The 18,835-nt window shown below is 48.5% G+C and overlaps 1 protein-coding gene across 2 annotated transcripts in view; it reads right to left on the bottom strand.

Moving 5' to 3' along the window:
- Positions 1-18,835, bottom strand: part of LOC147706850 (exportin-5-like) — a 2,308,032-nt gene that overhangs the window by 2,049,412 nt on the left and 239,785 nt on the right. The window lies entirely within an intron of this gene.

Here is an 18,835-nt window from a genome sequence, read left to right as displayed (position 1 = left end):
AAAGTAGGGTGTCATACCTAAATATTGACTCCAAAATATCAGTTGGCCATACCATTGTGGTCAAAGAATTTTGAAAATAAAAATACCATACGACATAATATGAAAGGCAAGTATATATTTTATTTGTTTGTAATATTGATGTTTAAAGTATAGTTCTCTACAATACTGTTAAATATGTTAACTTTTCATTTTATAGTTTTTTTTACAATGTATTGTTTGTTCTAGTTGTTAGATTTAAAGTGGGTTTGGGTGGGCGATATTTTAATAAACATTTTGCAAGTAATTTGTATTTAATTAAATTAATTTACAAAATATATATTAAATTATTCACAGCATGTTTTTCTATTTTTGGAGGTTGAGGGATTTGTTGGGGAATTGTGTGGGTGATGTTTTATTTTAATGATATATATTAACTAACACAAAATGTATTAAAACTATTTAATTCATTTCATTGCTTATCGCATTAAGTCATTTATAAACCTCTAAAATAAGTTTACATTGAATAAATTGCAAAAGAAATTAAGACAATGGGTTTGTCGTTTTAAGGGGGGATTAGGTTGGTAGTTTATTCTAAATTTCGTTAGGAAGATTTTAGACAGAGAGGTTAAATTGTATTGTTTCTATCCGATTAAAATAAACTATAAAATGACGAATATAAGATATACGCATAATGAATGATGAAACATACACAGCACTGATGTGTAATGTCAATCGGTAGGTAGCAAGATTAGAGAGAACTGGTAACAAGACACATTAAGAGACTTAAACCTGATATTTTTTTTTGCAGGAAACCCACCTGCTGGGTACACATCGTGCCTTTATCAGGAGAGGGTCATATACAACGCTCGCACATGCAGAATTTTCCCCTGTAGCACGAGGAGTTGCTATCTTAATTAGGAACCGCCCCCCCCCCCCCTTCCCCGGTGGGACTTTTGTCCTGTCCAGTGAAACTGGGGATGACGAGAGCTAATGTTAATCAGTGTCTACGCCCCGCCAAGACGGCAATCCCAAACCCTAGATGCAACTGTCAAGATATTATTAGAATCGGGCCCTTCCACACACATCATTGCAGGTGACTTTAATGATATAATCGACCCAGGCCTCGACCGCACACACATTGCCACAGGAACCAGGGTTCCCACCCCATTGGCGGACTTCACAATGTTGCTATGACGGACCGACCTTTGGCGACGACAACATCCACTAGACCGTGCCTATTTATTTTTCTCCAGAGCACATCGAGTCTTCTCCAGACTTTCTTCTGTGTAATACCTTGTAAGGGGCATCTCGGACCACTCACCACTGTGGTTTACGGTGGGAGGAAGAGGTGACAGGCAACAATCTTTTCCCCGGGATTGAATCATACTGAGATTGAGGCCTGGCAGGAACCAGAGTGCAGATCAATAGGCCATTTACTTGATGAAGACAGCCCCATACCTTTCGATACACTGAGAATTTAATGTGCACTCCTTGAGGAAGAGATGTTCAAATATACTCAAATTAGACACAGGGTGATGAACCCGGGGGTGAGAGCAGCCGAGCAGCGACATCTGACCCCCTTTGAGAGATGGCTCCTCGGCAGGGAGTCTGACAGTCTCAGAGTTGTACAAAATCTTGATAGGCCCGGGGGCGGAGCTAGCCAGTGGAGAAGATGGCCGCTTAACCCGTCGGCTCCTACGCTAGAAAAACTATCCTGCAAAAATATCCTGCCTTTCCGGTGCCTTATTGGAGCCTAAACGCTACCTAACGAGATCGGAGCGTTGGGAGCACAAGAACTGAGCCCCTCGTCCGAGGTCGGTGTGCGGAACTGCTGCTGTGATCCGGACTACGCGCCCGACCGGGGCCAGCGTCTACGCGACTCCCAGGGCTCTGCGCAGTAGCGCGGACCTGTACTGCTAAGCACTGCAGCGGACATTGACTGAGACCATCTGTGGCCCGAGTTTGCCGCCCCGGTCCTACTTGGAGTGAGATCAGGACCTACGGTAAGGGGCGCCGGGCGAGGGACGCGAGACGGCGGAGCTAATACCACCTGGCGGCCTGACGCAGGGAGGCGTCCTAATTGAGTCCCCGGCTTTGGTTGGGCCTACGGAACTCCTGTGGTCGGCGGGAGGGACTCGTTGTACCTCCAGGACCTCCTTCATCTGCCGGCGAGCATTACACTCTACAGGACGCTGGGTGCCTGAGCCTGGGGGGCGCTAACAATACCTGGATATAGCGCAGTAGCGCAGAGATCGACTTTGAGGCGGAGTAGGCCTTGAGAGCCCTGAACTGGAAGCACACTGAAGCCAGGAGTGTTGCTGGGGTAACGACACTCCGCTGTGGCCTTGTGTCCTGCCCTGGGGCCCCGCACCGTGTGGGCTGGCGCAATCCGGCAGTGTGATCTGGGCAGGCTCGCGGTGGCGGGCCCCTACTTGTTGGGAGCCTGATATTCCCCCCTACACGCCGGAGTGCGAGCTGAGCCTTATAAGGGGCCTAACACCATGGTGCAGAGCGGGAATTAGAGCCTTTGGCGAACTGTGAATGTGGCTGCGGCGACGAATGTGGAACAACACCTGGGCTTGCCTATTGCTCTACCCCAACTGCCACGTTACAACTGTGGGGCGGATTTACTCCTACGAAGGGAGTCTAGTGTGTGGACAGCACGGTGGCGAAAAGGCAGGAGGATACGCAGGACACAACAGCGGGAGGTGTATCTGGCCATGTGGAGCATAGGCTGATTGGCCGTCGCACCACTCCTTTACCCCGGGATATATCCACAATTGAGGTCATACCGCACCGGCACACTACAGAAGAGACTTACACCAGCTTTAGCCCTGACTTAGGACTACAGTAGTCCACGTGTACACTACATACACTAGTCTAGGACTGTTGCAACCAGAAGAGCGGCAGGAGTGCTGGGTGGCTCGACGCCCGGGAAAGTGGAGCCGATATGGGACGCCCGGATCGCAAACAACCCAAGCTGTTGTTTGATACCAACGCCAACAAAAAATCCAAAACCTCTGACCCACCGTCCAGCGACATGGCCGAGGGAACTGGGAAGCCAGGCGCAGATGACGTAACCGAACCTGATATACGCTGTATCCTCATGGCCATGGAAAAGAACCTGCAAGGTGGAATAGCCTCTCTGGGTACAAAAATGGACGCCCTCACGTACCGAATGGATCGGATGGCGGAAAGGCTGGACAAGCACGCCGAGCGCCTTGACATGTCAGACCGCCACGTAGGGGAGGTGGAGGAGGCACAGACGACACTGGACTCGGAACACAGGCAACTGGGAAGAGTGATCCATCTTCTGCAAGATAAAGCCGAAGATTTGGAGGCGAGGTCACGCAGATGCAACATCTGAATCACAGGCCTACAGGAGACCACCCAAAAGGAAACATGGAACTGTTTGTGGAGTCGCTGCTTAAAAAATTGCTTGGTGATACGTTTTTTTCAGGAATGTTCGTCGTAGAGCGCGCACACCGCACGCTTGGCCCAAGGCCGAAGCCTGGAGCCGCACCTCGGCCTAGAGTGGCTAAATTACTCAACTACAGGGATCGTGACACTGCACTGCGATTGGCACATGAAAAACAACCGCTCACTTACGAGGGAAGCACGTTATCCCTGTTCCAAGACTTTACCGCCAAAGTACAGGAAGCGAGACGCCAGTTCGTTCCCATGAAGCGAAGACTACGGGACCTTGGGGTCGACTACGCGATGCTGTAACCTGCCAAACGGAGGGTAAACAGACAGGGTAGGTACACTATTTTCACAGACCCGAAGGCACTCCAGAAGGCTATGAGGAGCTGGCGCAGGGACACCCGCGGAGCGGACAACGGCGGAGGACTCTAAGAAGCTGCTGGGGGGTCCATGGAAGAGCAGGAATAAAGCAGAACTACATGAAAATGTAAGGTATTTGAACATTGCAATCTGCGCAGAGGGAAGGGACTGTACTACTCTGCTGGCAGTGCTGGCCTAGCTAGAAGTAAGGTTTATACAGGGATTGTGTTGCGCTGGGACTACTGGCTTAGAGGGGGAGCCATTGATCACGAAGTGGAGAAAAGGAAGGGAGTGCACTCCCAAGAGAGACAGTTCCACAATACAACTCACGCTGAACTTTGCTCTTACACTCTTGTTGCACGTGACACCCTGGTTCCAGTGATATTATAGATACATAACATATGCCTTGTATATACTATTGCACAATTTTTGTATTAGCCAATAGAAGGTATACCAAAGAAGTTGGGTGACGAGGCGGGGAAGGTGTAGAGAAGAAGCCACCTAGAGCCGGCTATTAATGTTGCATATTGTCAAAGTCAACTATTTTTTATGTTTTGCAGTAGGCACTGGCAAACACTTATTCTTTCCTATATGGAAGCGGAGGAGCGGGGCGCGGTGGCTGATACATTGGATTGACACTGATATAGTCGCACTATGAGCGAGCTACCTGCGCCCCCGTGTGTGTACCACATTTCCTTAAGTAGAAGTGACTTATGCTATTTGTTGATGGTTTCGTATTGGATGATAGGGATGCTGGGGGGAGGGGGGGTGAGTGTGAGGGGTATTCAACTGATAGTTGAGGTGGGAGGTAGGGAGGGGAACAGGTCAGAGAAAGTTGGTGGTTATTTGGAAGAAGGGGGAGGGATGGGAGGGTCGCGGCCAGGTGGAGGTTAGCCATGCGTGGGTGGGAGGTTGGGCACAGCAGCAGGGTTTATTTTCACAGTTGTTTATGCAAATGGTTGAATGCATTCTTGTTTTTGATGAGACGAAGACTTTTATTGGCAGAGACGCTGAAAGGCGCACACGTAGTTTTTCGACAGAAGGCGAGGCGCTTGCCGACATACTACTACATTGCCCCAGAAATGACTCAGCACAGGTGCAGCGATGAGGTTGTCCCTCCATGCCCCCCGTCCCCTACCATGACACAACAACCACAAGACACTGACTCCATTACTCTACTGACCTGGAATGTTAGGGGTCTCAATGACGACAGGAAGGTCCGGCGGGTACTTCAATACCTTTTAAGACACACGATCGACATCGCATTATTACAAGAGACCCATTTGCGCGCTAACAGTCCGACACTACGCTATAGAGGGCTACACAATCGCATTCACGCCGCTGGTTTCAAGTGCCTGGGGAGTGCTTACTTGGGTAAACCCGAGATCCTCTTTGACATTTACACCGATTGACACTGATTCCGAAGGACGTTATGTGATCACGAAGTGCACTGGTTAGGTTATGATATTCCACGTTATCAACACGTATGGCCCCAACTTTGATTGCCCCTCATTTTATATGTCGCTGGCCAGTAAAATTAGAAATTTGGGAGACAGGCAGATCCTGTTGGGTGGTGACCTAAACTTGACGCGACACCTAGCCCTGGACCGCTCAGACGGGCCTAGCAGGCGACCTTCTGCCTCCTCCCGCGCCCTGGATGCGGAAATGACCCGACTGGGATTACAGGACGTATGGAGGGATAAATACCCATCACAAGGGGGATACACACACTATTCATCACAATATGACATCCACACTCGTATTGATTATTGGCTCCTCTCTGAGCATCTCCTTTCCAGAGTTCAGGCGTGTGTGTCGCTGCCGTATACCTACTCAGATTCAGAAAAGGGGGTGGTGATGGACAGAGTATCTGAATTAAGCAGAACACTCGTACCCAGTCAACAGATCAGGGCTTGATCCATCACCGTTTTTTAGCTCACTGCACCATCCCAGCTCAGAACCTGGGTACATGCAAATTAGTCTGTCCCTGGCCCAGTGCATCATGGGAACAGGGCAGACCAAACTACCAAGCCAATTCTTTTACTGGAAAGGAAACAAGCTTACGGGGACCGGTTTCTGGCATTACAGCCGTCTTCGGCCCGGCTTGCTTGAATCCTGATGGTGCAGTGAGCAAGGGACTCATGTCTGAGCATACTCTTCCACGCTTATGGTGGACAAAACGATTCAGAAAAGGGGGTGGTGATGTACAGAGTATCTGAATTAAGCAGAACACTCGTACCCAGTCAACAGATCAGGGCTTGATCCATCACCGTTTTTTAGCTCACTGCACCATCCCAGCTCAGAACCTGGCTACATGCAAATTAGTCTGTCCCTGGCCCAGTGCATCATGGGAACAGGGCAGACCAAACTACCAAGCCAATTCTTTTACTGGAAAGGAAACAAGCTTCCGGAGACCGGTTTCTGGCATTACAGCCGTCTTCGGCCCGGCTTGCTTGAATCCTGATGGTGCAGTGAGCAAGGGACTCATGTCTGAGCATACCCTTCCACGCTTATGGTGGACAAAACGATTCAGAAAAGGGGGTGGTGATGCGCAGAGTATCTGAATTAAGCAGAACACTCGTACCCAGTCAACAGATAAGGGCTTGATCCATCACCGTTTTTTAGCGCACTGCACCATCCCAGCTCAGAACCTGGCTACATGCAAATTAGTCTGTCCCTGGCCCAGTGCATCATGGGAACAGGGCAGACCAAACTACCAAGCCAATTCTTTTACTGGAAAGGAAACAAGCTTCCGGGGACCGGTTTCTGGCATTACAGCCTGGGGGTGTTCAGCAGCGACAGAGACGGTTAGGACAGAAGAATTTGAGGCACGGACCGCCGGGCCCGTAGGGAACACTGGGCCCGATTTACACCCTGGCCCTGAAGGGACAAGACGCCCCCCGTGGGGACGATACCAGTGGCAAGAGTGAGCCCGGAAAGGGCGAAGCGTGAGAGACTTGGATACCTGTCGCCTGGCGCAATAAGGGACCGCCGGAGGGCGTGGGAGCCACAGGGCAGCCCAGGAGGAAAGGCCCAGATGCCTCGTTGCTTTCTGCTAGCGCTGAAGGGCGATGGGCCCAGGCCGCATACTAGGGAGCAGGCAAGGCACAAGCACAAAGCCGAAAAACGCCGCGACAGCCCAAACTAACAAACTGGATGAATACGCGGTCCCCTTGGGACAGGCCCCGGCAGGGGCCCCGACCGGGGACCAAACAGGCCCAAAGGAACCGACCTTGGCATCGATCATGGCGGCGATACAGTCCCTGGGAACCAACTTGGAGACAAAAATGGACAAAATCTCGATTGAAGTTAATCTTCTTCGGATTGAAGTTAATCTTCTTCGGGCTGACCTCGGCAAAACCATGGAAAAGGCCAAAGCGAACGAGTCCGACATACGAGAGCTCCAGACCTCCTCGAAGAACCTAGAAAAACGCATCAATGACCTGGTACACCAACATCGGCAGATGGCCCTGAGGTTGGTGGACCAGGAAGGGAGGGCCCGAAGAAGCAGCATACAGTAGGAGTGCCGGAAGGAATGGAGGGGCCCAGTGTGGAACTCTTCCTTGAGGACCTTATTATCGCCCACCCGAAGCCTAGGCGCCTTTCCAACATCTTCACTATAGAGAGGGCCAATCGGGCGCCTGTCCCAAAACTCAACACCGCCCAGGACCATCACCGCTAAACTCTTGAACTATAGGGACAGAGATGCTATCCTCCAGGCGGCGAGGCATGAGGTTCTGTGACAATTGTAAGTGGTGTTTTCGACTCGTTCGAATATGGGCGAGTTTGGTATCTATGAACCGCAAATGACGAGTTTAGTGGGTGTACGCGTTTTCGCTATGCTGACCTAAACTGTTCGTCCGTTTCGTGGGTTTCTTCATCTGAACCCACGGGTTCCATTTTAGATACGGCATCCATTTTGTTTCTTGCCCTCAAGTAGCCAGCGAACGGACATTGTCCGCTTCGTGACCCTGGGATTCCCAAACTCCTGCGGAAGACACGTGTTCCTTTGAGGGTGTCTTTATGACGAGGGGGATGACACTGCAAAGGCAGATGGCCCCGCTCGAGGCTCATCTTGCCGTGCCGGTCTATTGTTTCAGCCGTGCATTCATTAGGCATGTCTCCTTTGATCCTGCAATCGTGTTTCCGATATCACCCCCCTACACTCTTTTCAATCTGTTGATTATCCTGGTCTTCCTCTGCACCTGTTTCTGACTCTTCCTTAACGCGTTTACAGCCGGAATGGAATGTACTAATGGTGGGAAGATGTACTTTTACAGTTGGGAACCGGCGATGCTACTGTAATTATGCTCCGGGACTCTGAATACATGAAAGCGACCCTTTGAATTTTTACTGTGGGAACTATGTTGTAAACTTTTGTTCGCCATGTTGTTCTATGACAGCTGCGACGGACTGATGCCCTGACTGTCGACCTGTTTTGGCACCTGGCGTAGTCCTTGGTACAGCGAGACGATAGACGGGCCTTCCTGGTGACGCCATTGTTCTTTCAGTTAAGTATTTGTGGGTCGCTCCCAGAGTCCTTAGTTGTTGTTGGTGCTTGGTTGTTTTGCATGGTTCCATTGCATTTGTGGTTCTTAGTATTTGGTTCTTAGTGGTTTTATTTGACGTTTGCAATCGCCAAAAACCAAGGGTTTTGCATTTTTGCGAGGACATCGTAATCCGATAACCCTTGACGTTTGTGAAACTCGGTTAGTGTGCACGATGCCTGGCCGTAGTACTTTGTTTAGCTGCTTTAAAAGTTGTGGTGCAGATTTCCGATTGGAGGACTCATGTCCGATACCTCCAGTTGGAACTCCTGTCTATGAGTTATATAGTCGACATGGAGTGGGTCCTATTGCATATAATGATTGCTGGGTCCGCTACACTAAAGATGACGGTGTCCTTAGTTGGCCACCTTATGGTAGTTTCGAAACCTCAATTTTGGTTAATCTAGAAGCTAAATTGTTTAAAAGGAAAGCTAGGCCGGCCATGTTTGATTCCTTTCGGTTATGGCGTAAAGAAGCCAAGCAGAAAGAAATCAAACAGCTTAAACGTAATAAGAGGGAAGGTATTGTTACAACAATGAGAAATGCAGAGCAGTTTCAGCGAGACAAAGAAGAGAAGGAAAAGGAAGTTTTTGATAGACTACAACGTATGGCAGTGGATAAGTGTTATCCCGTTTTATCGTCGAGTACTGATACGAATGGAGAGGAAGCAGTAGAGGACCCTTTGTTGTCCTATCTACTGAAGTCGCCACCTCCATATGCACAGGATACTACAGCTCCTGTGGTTCCCCCTGTTCCTCAACCTGTTGTTCCGGCAGCTGCTGGTCAGCCTGCCGCTGGTCCTGTTCTTGCGAATCCTCTTGTCCCTATCCCACTACCTGCTACTGTTCCTACTGCTCCACTGCCTATACCTTCTCAGTCTGCTGTTCCCGCTACTTCTGCTCTTTTGACTACTCCCACTGCCCTTGCTGCTCCTGTATTTGGTTCTCCTGTTGTTACCCCTTTACTTCTTTCCTCTTCTCCGTCTGTTCGAAGACGCATTCCTAATATTGTTGCTAATTTCTACTCTCCTTTTGAACCGATTCTTGGGTCCGATGTTTCTGATGTTCCTCAACGACGCAGTCAACTTCCTGGTGGTAGGGAGAGCGATACGCTGATAAAAATGGCGCGTAATTCGATTAGGTATCCTGTTAAAAATTCCCCGCGCATAATTTTTTACACCTTCTCTCAATTCAATGAGCCCACACAGAGATTTGTGTTTGCGGAAATGTGTAAATGTTTACGCGTGGTGATAGAAAGTGACGAGGTAAACAATGTACCGTCCGATTTAACTGAACTTCAGCATCAGTTTTCGAGTGGTATGATTGTGGGTAGCAATGTTCGACGTGCTGTAGAACATCTTCTATCTTTTCGTCCCACTGTAATACCTCGAGCATTGTTTAAAGATGAAACTGAGGAGTGGATGGCAACGCCTGGTCAGTATCCTATGCGAGAAGTTCCACCAGTGTGGATGCCAGGTGATGCTAATGTCGCTCCTCCTATTTTGCCGCACTTCCAGAGAGTTTGGATACACCTCCCATGGAAGCGATCGGAAGTTTTGCAGGTAAAACAATCTTTGCCTGACCCCCGCAAAAATCCTGCAGGATACTATAATGAGTTGTCCCAATTAGTGGATGCCACTATTATGAATCTTGCCGACATCGATATGTTGTTCGGCAACGTAGTACCTCAACCGGTTTGGGCGGAAATTCGTCAAGAAAATCACGCAGCTGAGTTAGGTGGTGATTGGCCTGCGCTTGTAGCGGCTGATGCATTACAGGTTGGTGGGGCTAAGCCTGAGCAGTTAATTACGGCTTTGCCTCAAAGAATTATTACACTAATGAAGACGCTTATGCCAGCGATGAAAGTCAATTGGGATAAACTGTCTGCGTGTAAGCAAAAGAAGGACGAGAGTGTCTCCGATTTCTTTACGAGATTTGAGGAGGCATTTATCGATCACAGTGGTCAGGATATGGGCACTGAGGGAGGTCAGAGGTTGTTCGTAGATAAATTTGTATCAAATTTGTTGCCTGACCTTAGCAACAAATTAAAGAATTCAGAGAGTTCATGGGCTGTTTCTACCTCTGCTCAGATATTGGCTACGGCTCAATATTATGAAAATAGGGAAAAGGAGGAAAATGATCGTGCGGATAAAAAGACGAAAGATCTCAAAACAAAAGTTCTGTTACAGCAAGCGTATCCTCCGCGCTCAAATCAAAATGATTCTCAACAGCGGAATAGATCGCAATCACAATTTGCTAGGTCACAGTCACGGAATGACTCTTCCACGCCGAGATCTATGCTCGGATACAATCAATGTGCCTATTGTAGGGGTGAGGGCCATTTGAAGTTCGATTGTCCGGTTTTGCGTGACCGAAATAGTGGTGGTTCAACTAGAGGAGGTCGTAGTGGTCCTCAACAAGCTTCGCGAGGTAGAGGTCGTGGTGTTACCCAAAACCAAAATGAGCGTTCTAATAATTCGTCTGACTCCAATAATTGCTTTGATCAGCGTGGTTCATCGTCAGGAAGATCTGCACAGTATCATGTGGACGATTATTACGTCGAGCATGATATTGATGACGGTAACTACTAGGACAGCCACAGACAAAGAGAGGGAGTAGTATCAGTTCCGGTTGATCAGAGAGGGCCTTACGTCGCAGTTGCCACATCGGGCGTAGTTGAGCCTTTTCTGTTGGACACTGGTGCAGCGAAAAGTTCCATCATGCATTCTAAACTCCCTGGCGCACCTTTGTCTGGCTTAACGAATGTTTCCATTGGATTCTCTGGCGCCCCCGTTAGCAATCCGGTTTCTAAACCTTTGCCCATTACAATCGGGCCTCGTGAGCTGAAAGCTCCCTTGATTTTGACTACTGGCTGTGGTGAAAATCTTTTGGGCCTGGATTTGCTGAAACGTTTATATGCGACTTTGTACTGTTCTCCTGCGGGAGTAGAGCTTACTTTGGGTCAGAGAGTGATCTCTCCTATGTACTTGTCATCTGATAAGCTCCCACCGGAATTGAGTTCTCTTCCTGCATCTTTGTGGGCAACAGGTCCCAATGACGTAGGCCTGCTTGACATCTCTCCTTATGTTGTTCAACTGAAGTCGAATGTGCGATTGCCACGTATTCCCCAGTATCGTATCTCCCTTGATGGAGAACGAGCGTTGTTAGCGATCATCTATGATTTGATCGATAAAGATGTTATCGAGGAGACTCGGGGAAACGTGTGTAATAGTCCTGTGTTATTTATCTTGAAACGTTCTGATCCATCCAAGCCTACTGTTTACCGTTTTGTTATTGATTTACGGGAGGTGAACAAAATTGTGATTCCGCAATTTCCTGTGGTGCCTGATATTACGGCTTTACGGACTCTGATTCCAGCCTCTGCGTCTTGGTTCTCAGTGATCGATCTGAAGAATGCTTTCTTTAGCATTCCGATTGCCGAGGAAAGCAGAGATCTATTCGGTTTCTCATTAGGAGGTCGCAGCTTTAGGTTTAAACGCGCTCCTCAAGGCTACTGTGAGAGTCCATCGATATACAGCCAAGCCCTGAAGAGTCAACTCGATGCTTTTGTGTTACCGGCTGGTGTGGCCTTGATCCAGTATGTTGATGACTTGCTGGTGGCTGCTGACACAGAAGAGATCTGCAAAACTGCTACGGTATCGCTGTTACAACATCTCTGTGACTTACATCATAAGGTGTCACCTTCTAAACTGCAATATTGTTGTCAAGAAGTAACCTATCTAGGTCACTTATTGTCAAAGGAGGGAAGAAGGTTGACCCCAGAAAGAATTGCAGCAATCGCTCGAATGACTGTGCCAACAACTCAGAGAGATGTGCGTGCCTTTCTAGGTATCACGTCATACTGCAGGCAATGGATTCCAAATTTTTCATTGCTAGCGAAACCATTGGTAGCCCTCACGTGCAAGGATGTTCCAACTCCTTTGCCATGGACTGAAGAGTGTCAGGAAAGTTTTTCTGAATTGCGTGATGCGTTGTGTTCGGCTCCTGTGTTAGGTACTCCTGACTACAGTAAGCCGTTTACACTATACGTTCACGAGAGAGAGGGTTGTGCGTTGAGTGTTTTGACGCAGCAATTTGGTTGTAAGCAGCGTCCATGTACATATTTTTCCTCGACCTTGGACCCTGTAGCTAGAGCTTTGCCGAGTTGTCTAAGAGCGACAGCGGCGGCTGCGGTGTCCATCCGACAATCTGCAGGACTGGTCATGGATAATATGCTTACGGTGATGGTTCCGCATGCAGTTGACACTCTCTTAAATCGTACGAAAACTCAACACTTGACGAGCGCACGGTTGTCTGGTTACGAGTTGACGCTTTTGGCAAGTCATATTCAAATAAAACGCTGTAATGTCCTAAACCTGGCGACGTTGTTGCCGACTAATATGGAATCAGATGAGGTACCACCACATGATTGTTATTTGCGAACTGAGGAAGAAACGAAGGGTCGTGTTGACCTAATAAACACTCCATTGGCAGATCCCGATGGTACTTTGTATGTGGATGGTTCATGTTGAAACTGCGAGATTGAATCAGAATTCCGCCCAGGCGGCAGAGTTGATTGCGTTGACGAGAGCGTGTGTTTTGTCGAAGGGAAAGCGAGTGAATGTGTTTACTGATAGTCAATATGCTTTTGGCGTTGCACATAGCTTTGGTCGATTGTGGCGAGAGAGAGGCTTTATGACATCGCATGGCACGAAGATCCAACACGGACAGCTCGTGAACGATCTTTTAGACGCACTTACATTGCCTAAGCAGGTGGCGATTATTAAATGCAGCGCGCACCGAAAAGTGACGGATGATGTTGGTCGTGGTAATGGGTTTGCGGATGAGAGTGCTAAAGAGACCGCTAGAAACCTTGCAACCCGAATGTATGTGACTAGTTCGGTAAGGTGGCCTGCAGAAACTGGTATATGTGAGGACACTGTTGAGAGCGTGAAAGTGATTCAGAATGAGGCCACCGAAACTGAAAAGACTAAGTGGAAGGAGAGCACAGGAAAGTTAGATGCGCACGGATGTTGGATTGATTTGTCGGAAAATCAGAGATGGATGTTGCCGGATGCATATGTGCTAGCCGTTGTAACTATGGCGCACGGCTTGTCACATATTAGCGCGAAAGGTATTTGTAAGTTGCTGTCTCCTGTGTGGAAGAACGATGGTTTCGCTAAGTGTGCTGAGAGAGTGGTTAAGAATTGTATGATATGTATGATGTACAATCCTGGCAAGGGCACTCCTACGACCCGTAATGTATGAAATTGTAAATTTCAGTCTGAGGGCCTCTGCTCCTGGGCTTGGCGACTCTTAATGGGGGCTGCTGCACTGAGTGGCGGGACACTGCACATGAATGACACTGTTAACAACCAGCCTCCTGAGAAGGGTATACTTGAGTCAAGAACTGTACTGCGAGGGGGGTATACGCGGGTGGCGGCTTCAGCTGGGGCCAGTGCACACTTCCGCTACAGGAGTTTCTATGGGAGGGGGAGGTTTCCTCACTCCCGGGTTGGGGCTGGGCGAAAGGCGCTCTGCTAATTGGGGATGTGGGTAGTTTGGAACCTACGGAGCAGGGAAGCAGGGAGGGTGGGGAGGGGGGGAGTTAACCAGTTCTGGAGTTTTTGGGGGATGGGGGCGGTTGGGGGTGTATTGAGTAACGGCCCAATAAGCAGGCGGTATTAACTGACCGCAACCCCAAGCTGGCCGAGGAGAATAACCTCTTGCCAAATTGGTCTAGCCTCTTAGAGTCCTTATCTGACGGGGCCATGGGAAAGGCACTCTGCGACCTGGAGGCCTGAATGACCAGGCTCTCAGGCGTGGGGTGAGTGGTCAAGAAGCGAGGATCACCAGGCGGTGACGCCTAGCGACGTTCTTATCCACCAGCGGCCCCGAGGTCGGGCGCAACCAAGTGTCCAAGAAGACTTTGGTGAGAGCCTCATTGAAAGGGAGCAGCGGCTCAAACAACGTAGACGCTGTCTGGAGCACCTCCGTAAGGAGATTTGTCTTAAGAGCCAGGTCGAGAAGGAGAGCCTCCACAGCACGACGCAGCACCATGGTGTAGGAAGCGCCCTCCTCCATCGTAGATGGGGGAGAGGCAAACCCCAGGTCAGAAGACACATCAAGCTCGCCCGCAATTCGAAGGTAGTCAACCCAATCCTGCTTGGAGTCACACTGCGCGGCAAGGGGGTCCTCGGAGCCGTCCCAGTCCTCGTCCGGCTCTGGAGTAGAAGGAGCCAGCTGCGGCGGCAGGGCTGGAGCCAGAGGGAGGGCAGGCGGCGCCGGGAACGGCGCCGGCCAGACCTGAGCCATATCCCAATGCAGATCCCAGGTCGGAACAAAATGGTCCAAGAACAGGGGCAGGGGTGGGATAAACAGCACCCAGTGCGGCGCCTGTGGCAGAGCCAGGGGGGGCGCCGGAGGCAAGGGCGGCGCCGGAGCCAGCGGTGCAGCACCTTGTGGCGCCAGGGCCATAGCCAATGGCTCTGGACCCTGCGGTGCCGCCGAGCCAACAGGATCTGGACATGGGACCGCGGGGCCCGCAGGCGGGGCCCGAGGCCTAAAAAGGCGGTCCTTAGCAGCAAGAAGTTCTTGCATCTGTTCAGGAGTCGCCGACGGACCCAGGTACGGCGTTATTAACTTAGTCACTATTCTGACATACAAATCAAAGTAGTTAACAATACCATAAAACACTAGCTAACACTAGTTATCTTCAATTATTTCAACTCTTTAATAACATGGAAATCACGAAGGGAAGACATTTCTCACTATCATCGGAGAGGGACAAAGAAGGAGGGTAATGGACTATGGGAGGCAAAGCTGTGACTCATGAGAATCCCAGGTTTATTTGTCAGTTTCAAAATGATTTAGTTGCAATTATGGTTTTCCAAAGTGAGTTTTTTGACAGTGTAATGTATTACACTCCTTTTCATTTAGTCAAGAACTTTAAAATGCTGAGAATTCCGACAAGAGATATTACTGAACAAATGCGTTTCAGATTTAAATTATATAAAATGTCCAACCATTACTTCAAAGTAATTGTTTAACTAAAATAATTAAATTGGTATATTCAAGACCTTTCTTGGGATCATGGAAAAGTCCAGGGTTATTGAGCCACTTTGCACATAGGTAGGGTCATTTTTAAAAGGATAACATTAGCTGCAGTACCAATGTGAACAAAAATCAGGTGGCCAGAGCTAAGAAGCTACAATAATATTTGAAGATGTTATCGCAGCCCAATTTGTTTTCGGTTTCTTAGATTAAACTATTCTATGTTACTTAACTATTAAAAAATACTTTCTTTTTTACAAAGTAGAACACATTGTGACCGTTAGTTAATGTGTAATAGTGATTTCAAATTTCGAAACCCTTCCACTTTATGCAGTACGCCTAGACAGTTCAGCATTGTTACCCACAGAGAATTAAATGTTTAAATGAAGTAACAAATAGTTTCTTAGCATGAAGATCTTTCTGGATTTACTATGCTGTGCATTATTCCGCGGTCTAGTGGTTGGGTCCGGAATCGTAGTATTTTTTCTGTTTTGTTTTTTGTTTTTTTAGCCCAGGTGGGCATTGACGTCCCACCATTTTATGTCCTTCCTGTGACGTCGGCACGCTTCCTGCGGAAGCTCCCACCTTTGGGCGCCATCTTCGGATTCTTTTTTTCTTGTTTTTGTGCCATGTTTGTTAATCCTTTTCCAATGTTTTCAAGTTCTTCCTTAATGTAAAGGAACTCCAGATTTGTCTCTTTAAGAGTCTGATTGTATATTGTCTTTGTCTTCTCTCCGCCTCCTGCCTCATCTTTCTGGCGGAGGTGGGTGGGTTCACTAGTGAATCCAGATAGATCTTCAAGCTGCAAAACTACACCGACATGTAAGAAACTATTAGTTTTGCAGCGTGAATCTTTCTGGATTCACTATGCTGTGCATAGACTTTGTTTTAAAGCTAACAAAGGTCCTAAGCTTTTAGATGCATAGAAAAATAATAAGCACAGGCTTAGAATAAGAACTGTGTGTCTTTTTCCTCCTGTGTCCAGCCGGACAAGGGGGTATTTATTTCAAAGGATTGGTGAAAATATAAAGAGTTTAAGAGTGGAACAAGCCACGAATTGATAACTGGGCACAAGCCTGTACCAAGTCAGAGAGAGAAACAATACATGGGGAAAAGAATATCAGGCAAACAGGTTGGAGAAAAAGGTACAGTGAAATCTTACGTAAGCTCTAACCAACAGTGACTGCAACACATATTACAAAATGAAAAGGAAGCAGTACTGTACAAACAGTCGACGTAACGTTTCGATCCCTGTCTCCAAAATTAAATTGGGATCATCTTCAGGACTATAAATTTCAATTTTGCCTGATTGTGTTTATAGAAGCCTGTGGGATTTAAACAGGAGGGAGGAAAGGGGAGGGAGAAAAAATTATCTCAAGGGAAAATGTTTACATATTTACAACAAGTCAGTTACATTTCTATACAGTACGAAGTTCCTAATATGCAGGAACAGTGCAAAGACAACTGTGCACAGTGAGAGCATGATTACTTCAAAAGGGCACGGTGAAGTTGTGCTCATTTTTTGATGAAAAACGACGAACTGAGCGGGAGACCATGCAGGTAGAATGAGTAAGTGCATGGTTACTTTACAAAGGGCGCGAGTGAAGGAGTGCATGGTTACTTCTAAAGGGCACGATTGGAGTTGTGCTCATTCTGGTGGAAAAACGACTGGGTGAGCCGGAAACCATGCATTGGCCGTTCAACGCGTGAAGGGTGCTTATGGCAGAACGAAGATGCGCAACACGACATTTAGCCAGTGACTAATGTGGCCGAGCAAGGGGTCCGGTAGAGGCTGTTTCGCTTGGGTGGTCAGCGTACTAACCTAAGCACTAGAGTTTAGTGCGGTCACGACGGTGACAGGATTGGGGCAAGTAGAGGCATCAATCTATCTAGGGTCAAATTGAGAAAAGAGGGAGACCATTAGCTTTAGTGGTAGAGCCTGGGTGGCGTGATTGGAGAGGGTCGTTTGACTGGGTTACCTTAGCCGCCAAGCGAATAACTTGGGCGGCGTCGCTGTTCATTGAGGAAACTGCGGTGGCGTTTCCGTCCAGATACTGATAGTGTGACCTGCATGAACAGAATAGTGGTATTTAGTAAGCAGTGCCTAAGGGCGGTGCGGGTCATGACAAAGTTAGACTGAGGTGAGGGTTACCTTGGCAGTAGTTTAGTTACTGCGGGCTTCATGGGCTTGTGAACGGCCGCGCACGATGGGGCGAACCTGTTCGTTGTGATCCTGCAAAATAAAGGGGAGATCAGTGGGAAGGCATCTCGAAGGTGAGCGGTGGCCGCGGGGAAAGGAGTAACTCTTACCGCAATGTGATCACCGTAGGACGGCGTGTGGGACCCGTCTGGTAAGCGTGGTGGCTGTTGCATGCAGGCTAGGGAGATGTGTGTGTTAAACACCCATCTCGGGGTCGTGGAAACTGAGAAAAGACTAATTACGAGTCCTAAGAACGGCTGGAACATGAGCGCCATCTTGGAGTGGTGAATCGGCAGGGGAATGCGTGAATAGGTGAGAAGGGTGACATGAAAGATTTACAGCTCACTAAAATTAACAAGGCTCACTGAGACAACAGAAAGTACTAATGACAGTTTGGAGATGAATGGTAAAGTTGAACAGATTGTTCTATGCGCCTTAGCCCAAGGGCAGTTCATTGGGCTAGAAGAATTGCATTTACTTCCGACTTTTGGGTTTACATATAGTTCTTGGGTGCTCACGGAGGAAGTTATACCCAGCTGAGTCGAATTTCTGTGTGTCTTTTGGAAATTACACAAGGCTGGTCCAGTCCTCTGATCTGTTGAGGCCATCCTGTATGGAGTTGAATTGGATGATGGATTTGAGCTCTTCCTTGTTCAACAGTTGTCCCATATTCCCACCTCTGGGCGGTAGTTTCAAGACCTTTAGTACAGTCCACTTTATGTCATTTTCAGAGTGTTTGAACACTGTAAAATGGTCAACCAATTGTGCATTCGGGGTCCCGCAACGGATGCGGCTTCTGTGTTGTCAAATTCGGATCTTGACTTTCTGGGTGGTTTGCCCTATGTATACCACTGATCCCCCCCCTTTATTTTGCAGGATCACAACGAACAGGTTCGCCCCATCGTGCGCGGCCGTTCACAAGCCCATGAAGCCCGCAGTAACTAAACTACTGCCAAGGTAACCCTCACCTCAGTCTAACTTCGTCATGACCCGCACCGCCCTTAGGCACTGCTTACTAAATACCACTATTCTGTTCATGCAGGTCACACTATCAGTATCTGGACGGAAACGCCACCGCAGTTTCCTCACTGAACCGCGAACCCGCCCAAGTTATTCGCTTGGCGGCTAAGGTAACCCAGTCAAACGACCCTCTCCAATCACCCCACCCAGGCTCTACCACTAACGCTAACGGTCTCCCTCTTCTCTCAATTTGACCCTAGATAGATTGATGCCTCTACTTGCCTCAATCCCGTCACCGTCGTGACCGCACTACA

This window comes from Lissotriton vulgaris, chromosome 6, assembly GCF_964263255.1.
Source record: "Lissotriton vulgaris chromosome 6, aLisVul1.2, whole genome shotgun sequence".
Lineage (NCBI taxonomy): Eukaryota > Metazoa > Chordata > Amphibia > Caudata > Salamandridae > Lissotriton > Lissotriton vulgaris.
The sequence above is the reverse complement of the archived record's forward strand: the minus strand, read 5'-3'. Positions and strand labels throughout refer to the sequence as shown.